This window comes from Muscardinus avellanarius (genome assembly GCF_963383645.1).
Source record: "Muscardinus avellanarius genome assembly, chromosome: 2".
Taxonomy (NCBI): domain Eukaryota; kingdom Metazoa; phylum Chordata; class Mammalia; order Rodentia; family Gliridae; genus Muscardinus; species Muscardinus avellanarius.
The window spans coordinates 194,413,029-194,422,794 of record NC_137787.1 but is presented as its reverse complement, the minus strand read 5'-3'; positions in this window follow the sequence as shown (position 1 = coordinate 194,422,794).

Here is a 9,766-nt window from a genome sequence, read left to right as displayed (position 1 = left end):
TCGGTTCATGACGAATGGCAGAAATTGGATGGAAAATTAATTTTCAGGTTCTTCTGGATAAAATTGCTAGAGCTTGTGTAAATGTGAATGTCAGTAATAATATTTGTTAAGCAAAATGGATAATACCGGGAAGTCTTAGAAAGGGAAAGCATGTGAGAGGTGATGCTCTCAGAGTTAATAGCACCAGGAGCTGTTAAGACAAACTAAGGACATAAAGTACCAGGACAGATTAGATAAATCCGTACATATTTTCATCCATCACCCCTTTGAGAGATGGAGCACATGTAAACAAGAGGAAAAATTGGTAATCACAGAAGCAAATTCTTGCACTGCTCTGCTCTGCTCATATCAAAGTGTGTTCATCTGTCGATCAACATGCTGCATCTATAAAAAAGGTTAAGTGACACACGTCTATGAGGTGAGCACTAGAAGCACAAATAAAAGTGGTTGAAAAATCTAAGGGCTTTAATTCGAATTGACAAGCTATGGTTTGTATAAAGAAATGAAAATGAGAAAAGTACAAAAACATGAAAAAGTACTATTGATACTGAAAATGCACTGCTGTACCCCATGAATGAGCCTCAGAGACACGATGCTAAGTGAAAAAAGATTAAAAAGTGCATGTTGCACACTTCTAATATATGATTAAAGTTGTATAATCTGTCAAAAAAATCAAAAGAGATGGAAACCAAATCAATACTCACACTGTTAGAAAACTTGACAACTGGTGGGTCATTTGCCAAAAATTCTTGAAACATATACTTAAGATATGTGGACTTGATTGGATGTAAATATGCCTTTATTAAAATATGCAAGGGACAATTCTTTACAACTCAATTGAAAACCTTTTAAACACCAAGGACTGAAGCATTTCTCTGAAATGTAAAAGTTAAAAATTAATCTAACAATATTTACCTCATAAGTGACAGAAACTATGTGGGCACTTATACTGCATCAATGACTTTATTCAAAACTGATCTCTGCTTACATTTCATCTAAAAGAGAAAAAATAAAAAGCATAATAAGTAACTTTTATAGTGTAGAGAAAGTGCCAAGTAAGACAAATAGAGAGCGCTAGTTAGGGAAGCAGAGAGACAAATTAAAATTTTAGTAAAAAATACATATAACATAATATCAAGGTGAAAATATTTTTGTTGTCTTCAAATAAAACCAAGAATGTATTAATTGTTGGAATGTAAATATAGTCATCTAAAATATAGGTGATTAAGCCAGGGGTGGTAGGACGCACATGTAATTCCAGCACTTGGGAGGCTGACAGGAGGATCACAGGTTCAAAGCCATCCTCGGCTACTTAGTGAGGCTCTCAGTAACTTAGTGAGACCCTGTTTACAAATAAAATATAAAAGTAAAACTAAAATAAATAACATATAAAAATAAAAATAGGTCTGGAGAGTAGCACTGAGGTAGAAAGCCCCTGGGTTTCATCCCCAGTACCACAAAAAATAATAATAATATAGGTATTACACTTATAATTTTTATAATTTTTATCAGAAAATTTCAAAATTATAAGATACAATGGATTACATGAAAGTGAAAATTCAGATCTGTCAGAAAGATGGTTCTGAAGAGACATGTATTGAAATAAACCAACTACCAATTTTTATCCTTTTTACTGCAGTAAGTCATAAACCAGTTTTCATAATTGTGGACAAGTCTTCATGAGTCATTTCTTCCCAACATTTTCTTCTGGTGATTCCCAGGAAGACACAGTTAGAGACCACATGAATGTTCTAAGTCAAAGGAGTTTCCATTCTCCATATCCAAGTTAATGAAGGAAAGAAATGAGCCTCACTAACAGATTATGATTCTAAGCACTTACCTACATAGCAAGAAGCCCTTATCTGGGGGTGCAGGCACCATTAGGCTCACACTGTGTGTTAGCATAGATGGGGATTCAAGACACAGAGCCCACACATATGCTCCATAAATATCTTTGTTTTTCTTGGAACTCAGTAATTTGAACACTTTGAAAGTAGAAATTCTGGGAGCACCTTGATGCAGGGACACCTTTGTCTGGAGATACCATGAGAATTACCATGACCATTAGAGGTTACATGTGTAATCTGAACCATGAACAGGAACAGGTATTGATGGTTCAGCCTCAGCCAGGCTCTGGATGAAAAGAGGATACTTTTGGGGTCCACTTTACTTTCTGGATTCTAAGTGTGATTTTACCAATAAGGATGCCAGAGGAGGGGGGAGGTTAAAAAATAAAGTGACTCATTAACTACTCTCTTCAAATTTGGACCCCATTAGGTGTTCTGTGATATCTCATCCAGTAAATTAAAAATGTAGTGGAAACATGGACCATCTGGTTTTTATTACCCATCCTGTCATGAGCACAATTAAATCTGTGAACCAAGTTTAGAATCAAAGGTAGAAAGGGGCATTGCTCAATGGCTGAACAAAATGGTATTGCGTCACCTCAGTTGTTGTTAGCCTCATGGAAACTAAGAATAGGCTCCCCCTTCAGAGCTAAAGTAGAGAACAGAGAAAGAGATTTATAAATGCTACTCATTCAGAGGCCAAACACTTTCTGAGAGTACATAGGGAATCAATGAAGGGTGTGACAGCCTAGGAAGGATTTGGGGGAGTTACACATGAGTCAAGTATATATATTTTTTAATTTTGAAGTTATTTATTTGTTTATTTTTAATTTTTTTGTTGGTACATTGTAATCATACATCTTAGTGACTACAAGATGGTATAGGCATACATGCACACATCACCCAGTCAGCCCTTACCCAATTTCCAGCCCATTTTTCTCCCCTTTCCCTCCCTCTCATGTTTGGCTTAGTGATTGACTTTAATATGTTTGTTAAGGTCAAGTGTATTTCATATGAAGAAAAGGTATGCTTGTAAGAGCAGAGGGGGAAATGCTAGAGCACACTTTGCGTGTGTGAATGCAGGTGATCACTCATACATGAGGAGATGACACCCCAATAATACCCCTATATTAGAAAACACCATAATTTGAGGATGCATTTAACACTTAACCTACCAAACATCCTAGCTTCGACCAGCCTACCTTAAAGCATGTGTGGTATACTTATAATAGGCTACGATTTGGCCAAATTACCTAACACAGTCTATTTTATGATGAGATATTGAATGTCTAATGAAATCTATTGAATATCTGTATCCAGGAAATGATGGCAGCACAGTTCACTGCAGTGTCAGGTGTTTTTCTTCATGACTCTGTGACTCACCAGGACCACCAGCTTCCTGCTTCTGCTCAACACTGAGAGACAGTATTGGCCACATGCAGTTACCCTGGGAAAGATCAAAATTCCAAGTATAAAGGATGGTTTCCACTGAATGAATATTGCTTTTTCAACATCAAGAAGTCAAATAAGACTGTTGGATGATCTTATATCTTCTGTGATGCAGTTTGGTTAAGAAATTCAGATCAGCTTGCAGAGAAGACTGGAGGGAGACACACCTAGAAATTCACAGGGAGCACCGAACTTCAAACTCCACTCTTGATTCATTCCTTTTTCAATTTGCAATAGATGCTTCTTGGAAAAGTTATAAAGAGAATAGTGACACAAGCATATTTGAGCCTTAAAAGGATTCAGCATGGGACAAAAGAGGAAATAATCTAAGAATATTTTGCAATCTACCAGGAGAAACATAACTCATATCAAGCTCAGAGGACTAGCAAAAGGATAAGGGAAGGAAGAGACACACAGAATGCATCCTGTATTTTGATGGATGATAAACACAGGGCATGTGGACCACAAGGATCTGGAGATGGCTTGAGGCTATAAAATTACAAGACAAGAAGCACTGTAACATCATTACCTAGCAGAAATAGGGAAATGAGAATTAGGGTAGTTGTCTGGAGAATATGATGAGACATTATATAATAACTCCCAGTGATAGTAAAAAGGATAAAGAAGGAGCTTTCTCTTTTTTATTGCTTTCCTAGGGATTGAACCTAGGGGCAGTCTACCTCTTAGCCATACCCCAAGAGCTATTTTTCATTCTTTATTTTGAAACAGGGGCTCAATAAACCACAGAGGGCCTTACAAAATAGCTGAGGCTGGCCTTGTACCTGTGATCCTTGAACCTGGGATCTTAGCCTCCAAGTACTGGGATTACAAACATGAGCCACCATGCCTGGCAAAAGGAGCTTTCTTAAATAGCACAATGGTTAAAGGGCCACTGGTTCCTTCTAGAGACAAACTGCCTGACTTCGAAGTGAGATCCAGGATTTCCCAGAAATATAACTCTAGGCATCTGAGTTGGCTTCTCTATGTCTCAACTGCCTCTTTAAGACAGAGGAAAGCAATAGTAACTGTCTTTGTGATTCTTTTTATTATTGCCTGATTTTGAGTCTTAATATATAATAAGTACTTTGAATAATATCCAGTTTAGAAAAGACCATCAATATGTGCCAGTTGTTATAGTCCTTATTTTATTAACTGGCATGTAATCATCTTTTTTCCTTTAACATACTCTATCTCATATCTAAATTAATTTTTTTCTTACTGCACCAGCACTAGATATCCTCATGAAAATCGAAAATAGTTGTTCATATTGCTCTGTAATGCAAACATGAATATAAATCAGCTTACTCCCTATCACTCCTGTGATATTTCCACCTTTTAATAACTGTAATTTTCTCCTCTTACACAAAACTAATCAATAGAATGTGTTTTTCTCTAAGCTATCCACATAACAACCGAATGCTTATCTTTCCAAAATATTATCTCAAAGCTATTGTAATAGACTTTATTATTTACCATAAATAAATAATGTCATTTCTATAAAAACCAACCTAAAGTCTGGTTAAACCTGAGATTTTTTTTCTAGAAACTGATGATTCAAAGTAGCCCAGCTGACTCAAACATACACCCTAATTGTATTAGAAAACAAGAACAGTGATTCATTTTCCACAGTCCTGAAGATGTCTGTGTGTCCCTGTGAAATTTATACTCTGGATACAATTTATACTCTGTTTTATGTATATATGGATCCCTTTTCTTAATCAATGAGATGTCACGTCTTGGTATCACAGAGTTAACCCAGCTCTAGTATTGCCTTTTTCCAATAAATTGGTCCCCTTCCCTCGCCACTCTTGATCCCCACACAGAAGGCCCATTGATGTTGCTAGAAGATGTGTGCATGAATCAAACCTACTAAATGGCACATAATAACTAAGAGACGGGAGTGCTCCAGGGAGTCGTAATAGGCCCCTGACCTACAGGTCAACAACTTGAAGCCACACTTGGTTAATAGTGGCTAAAAATTACTACAGTCTGCTGTGCAACTGACAGCCCGTGAGAGGGGACCTACCCTCTGCAAAATTCCAAGGTAACAGGTGTCCAAAGCACAAAATTGGGGTGGGGGAATAGAAAAGGCCAAGTTAAAAAATTAAATTGATATGGAAATCCAGCTTCCTTCTGAGGAGAGCAGGTCACCTCTGTCTGTCCTACTCACCAACATTCTGTCAATGTGAGATCTCTCTCTTCCCTCTCTCACACATGTAAGACTTTTAGTTTCTGTGACAGTGCCAGCAGCTCACCAAATCTTAGAAAATCAAATTGCATATGTGTCAAGAAGTGTTTGCCTCTGGCTTTATATAAATTTGATTTCAAAAACCACTCCTGTAAGAAGAATCCATTGTTATTATATGATTTATATTGATACACAAAAATAAAAGCTATTTCTTGACACATAAAACAAGAAAATTACCCAAAGATTCTTCAAAGATTAAAATGTTATGAATCCTAAGTCTGTTATTTAATGAGTAAATTCACTGTTTCTATGTTTTCCTATTGATAGTATTATTAGGGCTTCCTTCACTGGTGTGTCTTACCTTGTATCTCTTAAGAAATATCAGTGCTGCTGTTTCCAGAATATGATAATCATATGCACAAAGTTGTGGACTATTTGCTATGTCACATATAGAATGATTACTTTAAGTGTTCATTGATAGTTCTTCATAGCCAAGTGCTGATAGAGTACCATCAAATCAAATTTCTAGTAATAACCAAGAGAGATGAGCTGGTATCACTTATCTATGAAATTAAGGATATTTATACATTAAATATAGAAATCTTAGTGCGACCTTGACTTTTAATAAATGTGGATGCACTTTATAGAGATTTGGAGCAAATTCAAGGCAAGATTATGCATTGAAACAGTACTCAACTTCAATTGTAGAGTACTTTCAAACTGTTAGATTATAAAATGATAGTATGTATCATGAGATATCTAGGAACATTCCTTTTTTACTTTTTGTTTCTTGTACACGTCTATAATTAACTTTCAAGAGAGATTTGAAAATCTTTATACAATTTTCTAATTCTGCTTGGAACTGTAAATCTATAAGCTACTTTATTTGGCCTCTACCTTTTCCTCATAGAATGTTTTTCTTTAAAAAATGGTAGAAATTCCCATTTTAAAATGATCCATATATAAAGACAATATCCAACTAAAATTTCATCGTATATCTGAAAGTACTCTAAATGACCAGTGTTATGACAATATTTGGTCTGATGAAACATTTCTGCATCATGTGATAAAAGGACAAAATTTAGATATAAAGCATTTGAAAGTTTAAGTTCAGCAATATTTCTGATACTACCCTTTTGTTTACTTCTCTAATCACATTAAAAATGACCCACTTAATTTTTTCCTAGTGCTCTAAATCATCCTTTCATTGCTGACATAAAAACTCTTTGTTTCCACGACTCTTAATAAGATGGCTTATTTATAGAAAGACCAGTAGATAAGCACACAGATGCTATTGCCCTGTGTTCTCTAAGTGGTTTGCAAAAGGGCAGATGTCATTGACCTTTTAAATGACTGGCATAGCTGATCTCTCAAAGAGGCCACTTTACTCTTGCTGATTAAATCTGAGATTGCCTTTATCAACTAAAACAATACAAATGGATGGTTAATGTATCCAGTAACCTATTTAAAACTCACCAAATTTAAAATTTTTAGCTCTGGTATTATTTTTCTCTGGTCACTAGATGATACTTTCCACTAGAGATGAGTAGTTTGCAAATGCACATAAATTCTTTGCTTCTATTTTAAAGCATCTGGGTTCAATCGTAGTATCTGATGCTTAATTATTTTAACTTTCTATTTTATTCATTCTCTTTCTGTTGGCTTCTTTATTTAACCTATACTCTGCCTCATTTCAAAAAGGCCTTAAGGTGACTTTTATAAACACAGATGGAGTAAGACAAATAGCACAAATCCAAAACACAGATAAAAAATGACATCCAGATAGTGAAATAAAGCCAACAGGGGTGAGAAATTTACATGAGTGTCAAATTAAAAAGACTTTGTGTATATATTACATATACACACATATACATATATATATATATATATGCACTTATATATGTGTGTGCACACATTAATTCAAGTATGTCTATATATGTATATTCACATGTGCATGTGCATGCACACACACACCCATACTTGTGCACATGAGTATATACATGCACACCTATATGAACATATGTTCTAGATATACATATGCACACATACCACTGACTCAGGGGAGAAAAGGCCCTCCCAACTTTCAGCTCCAGGACACACTAATCCTCTGGGCTCATTCTAATGGGATAATAAGTAATGAAATTGGTGTCATTCACAACACTATCACAATACAGGAAAGTCAATAACAATATTAGAAAACCATTCTTCTCTATGTCCTTGAACTCAGGATTGAAGAATACTTAGCTTCGTTTGCTAAAAGCAATTTTGTGGGAGATGATAAGAATTAAGTCTCAGTTTATAAATTGTTGATGATCAGCTAGTCGAAAGGTTAAAACCTAGGCTGATTATTCTTCAGCTTCAATGTTCTTAGGAGTGAGCTGTAGAGGAGAGTGTGTATACACTGTTGGGACCCAGTGAAGAAGTTCTGGCTGTGAAAGTGGAGGAAGGATGAAACCTCCATGGGAAACAAGCACCTCTTAAGAAGCTGATGCGGTATTTTGAGGGTCATCTTTAAAAAACTGACTAGACTAAAGAGAGGGATTTTTGCAAAGCTGCTACCCAGTCTTCCAGAATATTGTTTCAAACAAATTACATCTGAGAAACAATAACAAAGAATTTTCAGTCTATAATCTGGGAAATGGTGGGTATACATTAGTGAAAGATAGGGCCATTCAGATCTTCATTAGATTCCTTATATAGGAGAATAATGATCCAAATGAAAGCTTTGATGGTCCCACTTTTTTCTGCTCAGCGACATCTGAAATACTAGTCCACTTTATGTCATGTTTATGGGGGACACTGGTAATTCATTCATCATGAATCACAAATACTGTCTGTCCACACAGGATGGTTTTGGCTTTGTTCTTAGTTCTGGAACTCACAGTGTGACTTTAGGGCAAACAAGAGGGATGAGTATGTGATGATTCTAGAGGCACATATGAAATTTTACATCTTTTGGTCAGAATCATGGCTCTGGGTTCTGTATAGTTGGATTCCAGCCAAAATGTCCTTACAATATGAAACACTTACCCTGCCTCAGTTTCCACATTACTATAAGGAGGACTTCTGTTATTACTGATCTCATTAGATTTATGTAGAGAAACATTATTTAATGTGTTTATAGCTCCAGGCTATATTTTAACATATTATTAGCATTCACTTAAACATATTACCTGTTAAACTTAAATAAAACCATCATTATATTAACAAATTTGTCAAGGTAAAATTATATGTGTACTTCATTTTAGGAACTATTCTAAAATGTTTAATACAAATTTTGCTTCCCAATTTAGAATAAAATTTAGAGAATATAATGCACCAATAATAAAATATATATTAACTGGCTGCCTCTCAGATTAAGGTACATAAATCAGTATACTTACATTTCATCTTTTTTCAGTATTTGCTACTTATCTGGCAATCTATTCTAGGAGTCATACCAATGAAGAAGGGAAATTTTCTGCTATCAATTAGATTTAGCTTATGACTTTGAAGATTAAATTGGAAAATAAATGGAAAGTGTTTCAGCAGTGTTATTTTTGCTATACTAAAAGGTACTACCCAAGATTAAAGAGAAAGAGTAACTTACAGAAGGGCTAGTCCAATGATGTTTAGAGGCTGGGGTTGGAGTGGGTTTGACCAGATTCAGTCATGTGAAAAAATAATCCAAATATAAAATCTAAGGAGTGATTAAAGGAGCCTCTTAAAAATTGAATCAAACCTTCCAAGTCAAAGAACAGATGAAGGAAGATCATGACACCACTGATAATAGCAAGATCAGTGTGTGAAAATCAAGGAACAAAGAAAAATGATGATAAATCTTCATACAAGAGCTTAAATCACATTAAGTATTTTTATTGGAGAGTTGAAGCCATTTATGTTTACTGTGATTATTGAGAGATGATTTTTAATTCCTAACATTAAGATTTTTACTTCTGTTTAAGGTAGTATTTGTTCTTTTTGCTTAGTTGTTTGCTTGATGGATATTCTTATTTCTCTGGTTCTGGCATATATTGCTTATTTCTTCTTTGCAGTTAATCTCTTTGAGTATTTTCTCTAGTGCTGGTTTGGAAGACAAAAATTCTTTTGGCTTCAGTTAGTCATGAATGATTTTTATTTCCCTATCTAATTTGAGAAATAGTTTTGCTGGGTAGAAATGTTTTGGTTGCAAGTTGTTTTCTTCAGAGTTTGGAATATGTTACTCCAGGTCCATCTGGCTGCCATAACTTGGTTTGGGAAGTCTGGAGTTATTCTGATTGGTTTACCTCTAAATATCACTTGC